Below are 14,608 nucleotides of genomic sequence, written 5' to 3' on the forward strand. Positions count from 1 at the left end.
ACAGAACTAGTCACTTTTAAGAGGTTTGTATTTATTATCACAAGGTGTTCAGATACAGAGTAGGGCAAGGAATCGAGGTTAAAGAGAATAGGAAGCTATCGGCCCCTGAACCCACAAGATTCCAATCTCTCCATGGTGCTGACATTCCAATTGGCCCATCAGTCTCCACAGACACGGAAACTCCTTCCGGGAGGTTTTTATTCACAGCCAGGCACACAGCCTCTTTTCCAAAGTTTTTGTCAACAGTGGTTAAGAGTCTCTACTGCTCTTCCAGAGGTCTCGGGTTCAATTCCCATCACCCACATCAGGAAGCTCACAACGGCCTGTGGGCATCTGATGTCTCTCACCTCTACGAACACCTCACCCATGTGCAGAGGCCCACAACAGACATACACATTTGTGCAAAATTTAAAGTAAAACTAAATCTCACAAAAGCAACACTCAGAAGGCTCTCTCCCTCTCTTCCCACCACATGACAATATAATGCAAGGTGGTTTCTCCATAACCTCAAACCAGAAAGCAACCATGCCAGCATTCTGATCCTAGACTTTCAGCATCCAGAACCAGCATAAGCCACCTAGTCAATGGTCCTCTGTAGCAGCAGACTGAACTAAGACAGGGTTTTTATCTTTCATTAATTTTCTGTTCATGGCAGAGAAGTCATGGCGGCTGGAATAGGTCTGTGGCAACAGGAGCCTGCGGTGGTTAACCACCACAAAGGCTCTCCCTGTTTTAATGTCTGCTACAGAATAACCGACAAGACCAAGTGGCAAAGTAAGTGCGAGCATATGTCTTCATTAAGGCGAAACTCAGGGTCTCCTATGCAGCAGAAAGGTATCCGGCAGCGTTCTTTTAATTCTTATTTTGGAACAGGTCTCCCTGAGTTGTCCCGGCTGCCTGTGAATTTTATTCTGCAGCCTAGGTTGCCTTTGGATTTGTGATCCTGAAACCTTAGCAACCCAGACAGCTGGGACTACAGGTCTACTGCAGCAGGCCCAGCAGGTCAGCACAACTTATCAGCTAGGATTCTGGAGTCCTGTGCCTTATTCCAATCTGAAAGACACCTAGCCCGATGACGGCTTTAGCATCTAATTCCTTCCTTGGCAGTTGCTTGCTTCTGTGGATGTAGGCAGTGTTGGCCTTTTCCTCTCATCAAATGTTGTATTTGCTGATGGAAGCATACAAGCAAACCTTCTAAAGTTATTTTATAGAGCGTGGAGTCCTCTGTGAGTATGAGCCATTGGTTAGTAACTGGCAGACCGGAGTTTTTAGGAGGACAGCCCTCTCCCCAACCCCTGACTGCACCTCTGTCTTCTCTTCCCCAGATCACAAGGTTGTCCAACCTTCGAATCCCTTCGAAGGTGGCGGCCTCCTTTCCAAAGCAGCTTTAGAACTATACCAGCACATGGTCAGTCAATGTAAGTTAGTTTAACTAACTCGCACATAAGGTTCAAAGTTCTGATTGTTAAAAGCGGTCTATAATTAAAAAGCCTTCCCTTCATCCTTGCTCCCAGAGAGCGAGTTGGTCATCCCAGGAGCATCCTTCTAGAAATATGACTTGTGGACAACCTTCCTTGGGGGTAATTACTGCAGGGACCATTACAGAAAGGCTGATCACACAATTCTTCCATCAAGCAGTAGAAAGTTGGAAAAGGTCCCGGGCAGCATTAACTCTGTGGCAGCATGCATGGGTCTGTGGGTTTCTTCCCTTGCCTGGGATTTTGCAAAAGTTTTTTTTATTGTTGTTTGTTTTGTTTTTACAGATGAGAGTAATGCTACTCCTCAATACCTTTGCGTATTCTGGCCCTGTGCTGCTAAGGACATCATGCGGAAAAGAAGCTCATGCTGTGTAACCTTCTGATGCTGAGAGCTTCATGGGGGCACTGAGTTCAGTAACCACAGCACTGAACCCTTCCCGGACATCAGATGGGAAAGCGGTGACAGCCTCCTTTCCAAAGCAGCTTTAGAACTATACCAGCACATGATCAGTCAATGTAAGGCACACTCAGGACCCGGCTGCGCAGGCTGTAGGGAGGGTCAGAAACTAGCCAGTGCTCAGCGGGACTGAACACCAAATCATGGAGAATAGACTGGTTGCCCTGAGACTGGAGTGACAGTCAGAACGGGGACTCTGCAGGGGGCTCCACAGGACCCTTCAACTGGGTCAGCAACCAAACATCCTATTATAAATTAGAAGCCAGTTTTGGCAACAACAAAAAAACAAACAAATACAAAAGTAACTGCTTTTAACCCATGCCCGGATTACTTGTGTGAGTTTGAATTTAGATGTAATGGACTACATTACTTAGTGGAGGAAATTTCAAGACAGCGGTAGAGTTACTATTCATTTCCTTTATTGAGGCTCATAATGAGAATTCAAAGCACAAAGACAGGTGAGAAAAAGAGGGAATGGATTTAAAGTTGTGGACCATAAAGAGCAGCTGTGGGGTTATAGAATGGAATTAAAGCCGTAGAGAACATAGACCAGTGGTTCTCAGCCCTCCTAAGGCTACGACCTTTTTAATACAGCTCCTCATGTGGTGAACCGTCAACCACAAAATTACTTTTGTTGGGGTTGGGGATTTGGCTCAGTGGTAGAGCCCTTGCCTAGGAAACGCAAGGTCCTGGGTTCGATCCCCAGCCCCGAAAAAAAAAATTACTTTTGTTGTTGTAGTTTTGCTACTGTTCTGAATCATAACACGAACATCTGTGTTTTCTAGTGGTCTTAGGTGACCCTTGTGAAAGTGTCCTTTGCCCTCCTAAAAGCACTGCATGACCCAAAGATTGAGAGCCTCTGGATACAGACAAAGCATCTATGCTCCGTAAAGACAGCAGCTCAACCAAGGAGAACCCTTCACACTTTGTACTGGCAAGAAAGAAATCGCCTTGAAGGCAAGATCCTCTACCTTGGATGCTCCAGCTTCAAAAACAAAACAAACAAAACAATAATAACAACAACAAAACCAGAACAAAACAAAACAAAAGAAGCAAATTTAGGTTAAGACTGAACTTCATTAAATGCCACCAAGGGGATGTTGACTGCTGGAAAATAATCACCTTGGGAAGTGTTTTCCCAGGACCGACAGGCAAAAAAAAAAAAAAAAAAGGCCAGTAGAGCTGTGATAAAGGCCACACTGCTTCTCCAACTGGCAGCTAAAGTTGACAGCACTGTCCATTCTGGTGCTGGATTTACAGAAGTGAAATGTTAAGAGTTACGGGGTCACAGAGATTTGCACCAAACTTCAAGCTGACCACTGAGGCCAGGTAAAGCATGTCATGTTGGATTCCTCGTAAGGGGACCCTGAGAGGCCAGTAAGTGATGCTCTGAACGTAAAGCTCATGTTGCCATGGAGACCCCCCCAGAATGTGTCAGGATCATACTGTTCACCTGGGGAAGCTGTAGGTGCCTTATGGAGCTGGCCTAAGTGGAAACCTACGTGTGATGCGGGCTGCAGAGTGTGGACCTACTGAAGGTGGCTGGAACCCTGAGACTATCACAAGCTCCACGTTGAGTGAAAGGACTGGGTATCTGCCCTGCTTGTTTTGAGTTTTGCTTTGATCTGATCATTCCTCGCTGTGTTCCCACGCCCCCTGTTTCAGAATGAGAATCAGTGCCATTGTATTTTGAAAGTATGTAACGTGTTATTTTATAAGGACATACAGTTGAGAGATTGCTTTGAGTTCCAGATAAGACTTTGGACTTTTGAACAGTGTTGAAATATAGGACTCTGAGGAGTTCTGAGTTGGAGTGAACACATTTTGTAGTAGGAGGAGGCCAGGAGCCTATGGAGCCCATGTGTGCTAGTGACCAGGGTCACTTGTGACAGCCAATCTCACTTTTAATTAGACTGGTTTAGAATCACTTTAAGGAAACACACCTCATGTTATTTCTGAGGGTGTTTCTGAAGAGAATTAACTAAAAAGAGAAGACCCTGAGTGTGGGTAAAGTCATCTGATAGGTTTGGTGCTCAGACTGAGCAAAGAGGGGGCGGGGAAGCAAGCTGAGCAGAAGCACCAGTCGCTCTCTGATTCCTGGCTGTGTATGCAGCAAGACCTCATGATCTCAGCACCACACATGATGATGGGCTGCACCTTCAAACTGTAACCCCTATGCACCTTCCCTTCCTTAAATTGCTTTTTAAATTGTAAATTATTTTGCCCGAGCAAAAAAAGAAAACTAGTGAACATCCCCTCCCACCATGGGTGCACAAATGCATAAACATATGCATACACATATGCATAGATGTGCGCATGCACACACACACAAACACACACACAGAGCTCACATAGCTTCCTGCCCACTATTTCAACTGGTTTCTACTATGTACAAGGACAGAAAGCACAACTTCAAACCATTCTCTTCTTAAAAATCTACCTCTGCAATTATGCACGAAGTAACCTGGGTCTTCTCCCCAGGGCAGCTGGAGTAAATCACAGCCACAGATCACAGACAGCACTTTTTGGAAGATGAGTGTTTTCTCTCAGTCCACGTCCAAACATGTATCTGCTACACTAGTCTACATATTATGTGAAGGGCTCTGGACCAAGGTATGACCAGCTGAAGCTGGTGACAGCATTCTCTGGTTTCTTGATAAAAGGAGTGAGCACACTTCAGGGAGTCCCAGAGCACACTCAAACTTGGGGTTTACCAAGGGATGGGTGAGTCCCCAGGATTTACACTGGAGTTTGCAACCTGTATCCCTTAAAGCGATTAATTAGAATTATAAAGCTGGACCTGTCCACACTCATAAAACCAAAACCATCAGAATAGAATGCTGTTTGAATTACCTATTTAGGAAAGTAAGCCTTCAGATTAAGCAAGCTCATCAACGGCCATCAAGGTAGAAAGCTCTGGCAGCCAAAACTTGCCGATTTCTAAGAGGGATTATCTGGCTACAGGAGACAAAGATCCAGCCAGAATAATCCTGTGCCTCCTTCCACCATATCTATCCTGATGGCTACGGCACGGATAATGGTTAACACACAGCCAGAGTAGATGCAGAAGTCATCAGCTAGGAGGTGAATGGCAGAAACAGCAGCATGCAGATGGATGGGGAGGATGTCAGGGTATGAGGGCAATAGAAGTTGGTAGTCAATTAGATGGAGTCAAAGAAGGCCCTGTGTTTCCGCTCCTGATATTTGGGGGCCAGTGAGTTGAGAGCTTAGAAGTCTGTGAGAGTATGGGGGGCGCAGGGGGGATAATGATTTTTTACCACATGGAATTAGAGGTGCCTTTGGGATTTTTGGGTGCAATGCCAATCATGCAATCTAGAATTCTGAGGGAGAAGGAGAGGAGGAGAGGGGCAAGGAGAGGGAAGGAGAGAGAGGGAGAGTGGGAGGGAGAGAGAGCCAGAGCAAGCACACGCCAGATTAAAAGCATAAATAAAGAAATCAGTTATTTATCTCTTTTTAAAAATTCCTATTCCAAGCTCCATTCTGAGGTGCTATGACCATAACCTAAGCTACCGTCCCTCTGTGCTCATGGACACACATGTTAACATGTGTCCCATTTCTTCCCTTGTTCTGCTACTTGAACTTATACCAACTGGACAAAAGCTAGGTTCCTTTTAGAAGAGATAACCTCAGTTGAAAGGATGTCCCTGCCCGATCGTCCTGTGAGCAGGCGAGTTATCAGCGCTCCTCCGCGGCCTGGACGTCAGCTCCGCCTGCCTCCGGTTCCTGCCTGGCTGATTTCCTGTCCTGAGCTCTCTTGGCAGTGGAGTCGGACCTGAGAGTTATAAGCTGAAATAAAACATCTCCTCCTCAAGTTCTTATGGTTTGGTGTTTATTCACAGCAATAGAAGCCCCAACTTAGACATGGATACGTGGAGAAAATGAGAAGAAATGGAGCTTGAGAAGGGCTTGGCACTTAGTGGGCTCTCAGCAAAGTCAGTCTCCTTGGAAGCTAGGGTCGTGTTCATATACTTTGGAATAGCTCATAGCACCTGGAATTGCCTTAGCTATGAGGTTTATCAATATCTGTAATGCTGAATTGACTTGAAATATTCTGAAAATTGTTCAAAAAAACCACTGCTTCAAGTCAGGCATGATGGTACATGCCCGTAAGTTCAAGGCCAGTCTGAACTATATATGGAAAGTCTGTCCCAACATATACGTGTGTGTGTGTGTGTGTGTGTGTGTGTGATATGTAGGTACATATGAAACAGAACAGGGTGTTTGGGAAAGAAAGGAATGGGAGAGAAAAGAAAATCCATATTTCCCTTCCCAGATACAATGTCTAGCCCTTACTATCTTTCTTATACCTGGCATCTGTTAAAGTAAATATCCCAAAATATGATATGCATGGGACCTGGGTCATCATCATGAGCAATCTCCTGCTCCTGGAAGTACCCATCACTTGAGAAGGTCAGTGATCATCAATAACACACACACACACACATACACACACATACACACATGCACACATATACACACACATACATACATACACACATACACACATAATACATACACACAAACACACACACATATACACACACACATACACACACACACACACATACACACACACACACACACACACACACACACACACACACACACCCACACACACACACACACACACACACACACACACACACACACACACACACACACACACACACACACACACACACACACACACACACATACACACACACATACACACACATACACACACACACACACACACACACACACACACACACACACATACACACACACATACACACACACATACACACACATACACACATACACACACACATACACACATACACACACACACACACACACACACACACACACACACACAGTCCTAGATACCCAATCTAGTCACAAGAATTTTTCCTCTTGTCATCTCCAGAATGACAAGAAAAGAAATTTCAGTTTTCCCCTGGTATTTCTGATGAGCAGACAGATGGCACCCTCTCCACACACACGGATTCATTTGGGAGCACAGAACCCTCAGGGAGGCTGACACTTTAAGAAAATGGTTCAACATTTACAGCCAATACTGAGGGTGTGTCAGAACTACCTGGAAAGCCTGTTGGCATCTCTGGAGACCCTGCTAAGTGTGGGCATCCTCCTCTCAGACTCCTGGGGTAGAATGAAAGGTCTGCATCTTTACCAGGTGCACCTAGGACCACTCTGTGATAACCACCATCCTCATTTCTTTTGTAGTGATGGATTATTACTCTCTCCAACATTTATAGGAAAAAACAGCTGAGGCTGCCCACAAAACAAACAGACATGAAGTGCCAAAGCCTTCCACGGTGGCTCGAATGAGAATGTCCCTCACAGGCCCAGCGATTCGAGTGCTCAGTCACCAGTTGGTGGAGCTGTGCGAGAGGACGGTGCTGCCCTGTTGGGAGGTAGTATGGTGCTGGGGCTGGGCTGCCAGAGTTCATAGCCTCTTCCCTCTTCCGGTTTGCTCTCTGCTGTGCTGACTGTTAAGATGTGGTTGCTCAGTTTCCTCTTCCTGTATTTGTTTCTGCTGCCTGCCGCTGTACCTCCCCACCATGACGGGCTCTTCACCCTCCAGTGTCGTAAGCCCAAATAACCCTTTCCTTCCTTAGGCTGTCTTTGGTCGTGCTGTTTTATCAGGAGCAACAGAAACCTAACTGTATCCTTTGCATAGTATCACCAAGTCTCTTCCTTCAGAGGTGGACCTGTTTGCCAGTCAGGCACTGTCACCCAACTGTCTTAACCATTTTGAATGGTTTTGGCGTGTGCTTAATGATTTCAGTTCATCGCTGTCTGCTGTCCTTTTGTCTGAGTTATCAGTTGTCTTTTGTTGTTGCTGCTGCTGCTGCCGCTGTGATGAAATGACTGACGAGAACAACATACACATGAAAGGGTTTACGTTGGCACAGAGTCTGGCCAGTGAGGTGTGGCAAATGTGGGGAGAGCAGGAAACAAAGTGAAGCTCTCCTGGCACTCAGTTCGCTCTTTCTCCCCTTTCCTTCACTCCCTCAGCCCAAGGGACAGTGTCCGTGTGGGGGATTATCGCTATCCCAGTGCAGTTGGCATTGATAACATTTAAGCTCTACAACGAATGACGTAAGCCCCAGTGATGTAAGGGCAGAGTTATCCATTCACCTTCAGAATAGATAGGACTTACTGGTTTAAGCATTCACTGAGCACCTATCATGAGGCAGCCACTAGATTAACAGTGCTAAAGAGTCATGATGTATGTCTCCAAGGAATGTGTAATCCTGGGTCAAATGATATGTAACAGAAAAACAAGTGTGTAAATATCACATTGTGACATACAAGAGGTTGGATCATCAGAGGATTAACTTAGAGAAGCTTAAAGCTCACTCTCCTCTCAGAACCTTAACCCAAACTCACTATTATGGTATCCAGTGCTTTAAATAAAAGTTTACCAAGTATTTCACACAGATACATACATAACAGATTTTATATATATATATATATATATATATATACACACAAACACACACACATCAGATAATTTAATATAAAAATCAGTTGTATGTATGTTCATATGTGTGGGTACACATGTATGTTTGTGCATATGTGTGCACACACTTGGCAGTCAGAGGTCAACTCTGGGTGCTGTTCTCAGTAGTCACCTGCCTTAGTTTTGACATATGTTCCTTCATTCAAACCTAGGTCTTACCCACAGGCTGGGCTAGCTTGCCTGTGAGCTCAGAGATCTACCCGACTCTGCCTCTCCATCACTGGGATCGCAAACACACACAGCCATCCTCGGCTTTGTAATGTGAGTGACAGACTTGGACTCAGGTCCCTCCTCCCAGCACCAGTGAATAGAAATTTTATTTAGATTAATCTTCTTGCTAAAGAAGAGCAGTAACTAAACAGTATTCTTAAACACGTTAGTTTTTCTAAATACTTCGAAAATAAAACTACATTAAAAAGCTGATGCCTATTGAGTAAATACTGTTTCTAGTGATAAAGGACCGCAGGAACATACTGGATCTGCTTTCCATCCATTTGGTTGATATTCCTAAAATGGCTTAGGAAAGAATGGAACCACTGAAATGATTAAGAAACATTCAAAGATTTTAAACATTAATTTGAAGGTGACTGGCACAGTTTAAAGTTTCTCACCATTTGTAATAGCCTTAAGTTCCAAGAATATAAATATAAACAAACCAGCCTAACCTTTTCCATGACAAATATTTGCCTAACACCTGCAACATACTTCCTACTCACTCAGATAGACCACATGATGGCGAGCGCACCATGCTGGATATAGCTTTAACAACAACAATGACAAAAGGTATGATTTAAGCATTAGAAACCCATCACATGGGCTGGAGAGAAGGCTCAGCTGTTAGGAGCACTGGCTGTTCTTCCAGAGGACCCAGGGTTCAAATCCCAGCACCCAGACGGCAGCTCACAACAGTCTGTAACTCCAGTTTCAGGGGACCCAACACAATCACACAAACATACATACAGGCAAAATGACAATGCCCGTAAACTTACAAAAAGATAAATTGTGAAGCACTGGTGGTGTATGTGTTAAATCCCAGCACTTGGGAGGCAGAGGCAGGCAGGTCTTTGAGTTCGAGGTCAGCCTGGTCTACAGAGTGAGTTTCAGGACAGTCAGGGCTACACAGAGAAACTTAGAATCAGGAGAAAAAAGAGGAAAGGAAGAAAACCCATCATGCAGCAGGTTCAAGCCATTGTATCTCTTGTGAAACAAAGCAAACACCTTTCTATGACTAGCTATGTCTCTATCCCGTCCTTCAAACTCATCAGTCAGCGTTACTGGATGTAGCTTAAATACCCCCTATTTTTTTTTTCCAAAACATGAACTTTGGACAGTCCTGTCTCCAAACCTTACTCTCACCCAGAGGTAATTATATCCCCCCAGGCTCCCAGCATGGGTAATTAGAATCCTCTCCTTAGGCTCTGGGGAATGACTTTATACCCATTTCTAGGGTGGGAACAATGTTAAACATGCCAAACGTGCCGCACTTTCAGTTTCATTGCAATTTTACAGTCGATTTTCTAAAATAGATTAGAGACAGGATTCTCAAGGACTTACAGGTGGCCCATTGTGTAAACACTCCCCCAAGCACACTGCTTCTCCTCTCAGTCCCATAAATCGTACGGAAACAAGCAATAGGGAGAACACACACTTCACGTGGCTGGCTTCCTCCCAGTGGCTGGGCTCCAAGTCATCTCAAAGTAACCTAGTTTGCAGAGAATGGCATGCATTTTCCTGAGAGATCATCATCTTGGTACGTTCTGATGAAGCCATGCACAAGATGATAACATGGAGAATAAATTGTACAAAACCAAGGCCAGCCTATTGGTTTATTTTCAGTAGGGCATGGATGAAACAAAAAAGCAAAAAACAAAAAACAAAAAAAACCCTTATCAATGGCAGCCAGCTATGTTTAAAAATAAACTTGAGGTTGATTTGTAAAGAAACAAAACAAACATTGAAAAATTAGTAAGAGAAAACGATGGTAGGCCCCTTGCTCCGCTCTCTGGCTTTTAGCAGAAACACCTCCAGTATCGAAGATAAGACTTGAAGGGAAGGCTGTGGTGAGCTACATGTACTGGGCAGCTTCTAAAGAATTAAAGGGACCCCTCCAACTCCAGTCAATGCATTCAAAGGAAAATGTTTTGTTTTGTTTTGTTTTTTTAATCAACTAACACATTTAGGACTTGATATTTTTCAGAGAACAATTAGAGATATGTTTCAGAGAACACACACAATTTTTCTGCTTTGAATTACATTTTAACAGAAGTATAAGCAAATGCAAATTAAATGTATGCATATTTATGCTTTTCCTGGCTGGGTGATGGGGCCACCTTTAGTGTCTGCCTTTATTTACCAGAACAAAATCATCCTGCATTTGTTCTTATTCAAACAAGTCCTTTTTCTTCAAGGCCTGGAACAAAGTATTAATTATGAATCTGCTGATGCATTTTAGTCAAGAGAACGACAGCACGCAGATGAGAATGGGCATTTCTCTTCTCTGTGACGGCACCAAGTCAGACAATAATATTTACAAACACAAAAAAGGGAAATAAAAATATACCTGCTCCCAAAATTACTGGCAAACAAGCTTCCGGCAAACCTCTACAGTTCCTAAAAGTCAAAACCGCACCCTCACTGTAAGTCCTGCAACAACTTTGAAAACAAACCTCCTTAACAATGCTCCGTTAGCTCTGGCCTTGGACCAGTATCCGTGTGACCGTGAGCCAGTCTGTTTGCCTCCCAACTCTTCAGGTCTCTTACCTGTAAATGGCGCATCTCTAGACAAGTTATTAATGGCATCAGAAGGAAATGTATCCCAACCCCTCGTGCACAGCAAGATCCATTAGCAGTACACAAGAACCGCTGTTTGTGTTGTCTCGTTCTCCCACACGTAAAACAAACCAAAGTAAAACACGTTTCTGTGTATAGGGAGGAGTGGAAAGAGAAGAGAGTTTTTAAAGGGAACAGAAAGTAGGTTGGTGTCACTAATTAGGTTCCTCTTCCAAAAACCACGAGGCAGTGTTAAGTGTACCTCAGCACCCCTGAGTAAAAGCGAATGATGGTTGGCTTCTCGGACTCTAGACATGCTCTTTCCTACCATGCCACAGGGATGTATCCTTTCGCCAGCTATACCTTACTGATGAGAGGTGGAAGGGCATGAGGAAGAGACAACGGTTTCCCATGATGAACTCAGGAAACAACATGGGTGACCAACAGTGGGCACCTGGACCTGCGCTTCAGAAGGCGTAACTCACCTCTCACAGGGAAATCGCCTCCTGTGCTGGGGACTTACAGGCGAGGAGCTGTTTTATAATAGCATGCTGTCCTTATAAATGAGTTCATAATTCATTAATTTAACAGTCGTGGGGAGGGGTGTTATTTACTACACGCAAACCACAACACTTTAAAAAAAAGCAAAAACAAAAACGTGCACTAACAATCCCAACTCTTATCTGAGAGAACTTTAACCTGAAAACTTCCAAGTCAAAGAGAAGCATTGCACACCTCGGCGTTACTCGAGCACACCTGCAGTCTGCTTTCCCTCCATCACGGGGTACACCGTGGAAACTGTCAAAGTCAGAAAAAGGAAACTGAAGCTGGAATCAATAATTAGCTAACCCCCTTGGCTGATACAGGGAAGACGGTTTTCTCCTAAAGGAAGCAATACCACACTGCTAGACACCACAGGATGCTAAAGCTGGCAGAAGAAACACAATTCCGTCGGTGCCCCTTTTTGTTGTTGTTTCCTATGGGGAAGATTTGAGGCTCGGAGGTGGTGTGTGAACTGGCACAAAGGCTGTGTCGGAGCTACAGCCCAGTTCACCAACCAGCGCGCTGAACAGAGTGACCTCATCTAATCAGAAGTGGGACAATGACAGAAAACACAAAGCAACAAACTGTCAGGCGATTAGATGAACTCTCTCCCTCTTGGGCCCTCCACTCAGAGGAGAAGTGATGCAAAACTCTCCTGATGGCCTGACCCTGCGTTTCCCCACATCTGCAAAATGTGAGCAGCAAATCACAAGGAGGCCGGACTGACCACCATGAGGAGAAGACAAGTTTGGTCCTCAAAGAAAAGAGGACTTCGCAAGTACAGAGCTGGCTCTGAGTGAGGAACAGCAAGCCTGGCTTTGCCTCTAAAGACCACTTGTCACTGTGATAAACCCCAGAACCCTGTAAACACCACCCTGTAAACCTATGACCAGCATCTTTACCATGCCCCCCTCAGAAATGGTCAAAATAAGATGAGAATACGGAAAAGCATTTAAAAATTGCAGGACACTGATGCACGAGTTACGTGGTAATTCTTTCAGTCCCTCCAGTTTTCTTAGTTTGGACAAAAATGCAATGTGGCTTTATCTGTAAGCACTGTACACAGCCAAGGATGGCTGCACTTCCCATCGGTCCTCAGGGATCTCCACCTCGGTACACACAGCCCACCATTTCCTTCAGCTCAGAGATCACACAGGACACTTAAGGCTCAACCTTGAACTTGGTTGGGTAAGACTCTTTTTTTTTTTTCCAGGGAATTCCTTTCAGCGGGTAGCCCTCGGACAGAAGCTTCTGTGAACCTCATTTCCATCACACTGGAGTCTAAGGAAAACCAATCCTTGGACTTTGATCTACTCCAACAACTGCAAAAACACTACAGCCTCTGCACACAACAAGAGGGAAGTCTCCCGGAAGAGAGGCAAAAGGGGCCCTCTACAGATAAGTTCAAGAGAACAGCTCCTGACTACTTCTTAGATCAAATTAAACAGGTCTCAGTCCTCATGGATCATTCATTTTACAGGGGGGACCTCTACCAGGCTGAGAATGTCATCAAGGGGCAGCATCGGTTGGGGGGGGCAGTTACTTGCGAGTCAGCATGTGCTTTCTTTACATAGCATCACAATAAATAGCAGATCCTGTAGAAAGCCCTGATTTCAGTAGACACGAAGAAAAAAATTCACTGACCTACCCAAACAACTTCTCTGGAACAGGTTTCTATCCAAGCATGCTGTGCACCGCAAACAGCCGGCTTGAGAGGGTGGGGGTAAGAAATGAGAACATTCTCATCTGCATAGATGAGAGATAAGCAGACATTTGTTGTCTTCGGTTCTGATGACTCCTGGCACCAGAGTGGCAAATCCAACTCCAGCACTATCCCCATCCCCCCTGCCCCAGCCCCCCACCCCCTCCCGCTCCAGATGTTGAAGCGCCACATTGACAGACCAGTGGAGACAGGGGACTGTAAAAGTCGGTGGCTGTTTTCAGGCTGGAACTGTATTTCACCTGTTCCACCCGGCGCCAGAGCCAGAAACCACTAGAACACCGACTCGCGGAAGACCCTCTGGACAACCCAGGGGCGCCTAACAAGTTCGCGGCTGTTAGTAGCAGGGGAGAAAGACTGGAGACCTCTCTTGCAGCAACCGAACTTAGCAGGTTCCCCAGAAACAAGGGAGGGGTCTCTGCCTTAAGTGAGCAGGAGGGATCACCGGGTGTCACTGCGGCCCTAGGGATCAGGGTAGCGAGCTGGTCGGTGCCCACGGGGACTGCGCAGCTGTGGCCCCCGGAGAAGCGAAGGTCTTGGTTTGACGACCACGGGCGCCCCCTCCATGTCACCCCCAGCACAACTCAGACAGGCAAAGTGGCAGGGTGGAGAGCAGGTCAGGTCCCAACAGAACCATAGAGCCACAGAGCCTCAGGCGCGGCGGCAGAGAGGGTGTAGGCAGGGTTGCCGGGGACGCGCAGGAAACTTACCTCCTCCGGCCGGCGTGCTGGAGCCTTGGCGGCCGAGACCAGTTGCGCCACCGCGGGCAAGTTGTCGGGATGTCGTGGGTTCCCCGGTGGCTGCGGCGGGCGGGGCGGAGCTGGGGCAGCGCCGGGGGAAGGGGGGCGGGCAGGTGCCGGGCCCTGCCGCGGGGCCACACTGGGCTCGGACGCGCGGTGACGGGGACGCGCGGCTGCGAGTGTGCAATGCGCGCGCGCCGCGGCCGGTGTGCGTGTCCCCGCGTTCCCCTTCCTTCCCGCCGCTCCTCTGGCCGGCAGAACGGCAAGCGGACCACTACGACCAGGCAGCCCCGGGCAGCGCGGCGAGGCGAGATCCGGGATGGAGGCCGAGGAGTGGTGGCGCCCCGC

The 14,608-nt window shown here is 46.2% G+C and overlaps 1 protein-coding gene across 1 annotated transcript in view; it reads right to left on the minus strand.

Annotated features, from left to right (window-relative positions):
• The window catches only part of Pip5k1b (phosphatidylinositol-4-phosphate 5-kinase type 1 beta), a 274,296-nt gene extending 259,982 nt beyond the window's left edge, over positions 1 to 14,314 (minus strand). Inside the window, exon 1 of the mRNA XM_032891738.1 lies at positions 14,231 to 14,314. The gene's annotated coding sequence lies outside the window, so the exon portion shown is untranslated. The remainder of the gene's footprint in view (positions 1 to 14,230) is intronic.
• Positions 14,315 to 14,608: the final 294 nt, after the last annotated feature.

Source organism: Rattus rattus, chromosome 2 (genome assembly GCF_011064425.1).
Source record: "Rattus rattus isolate New Zealand chromosome 2, Rrattus_CSIRO_v1, whole genome shotgun sequence".
NCBI lineage: Eukaryota > Metazoa > Chordata > Mammalia > Rodentia > Muridae > Rattus > Rattus rattus.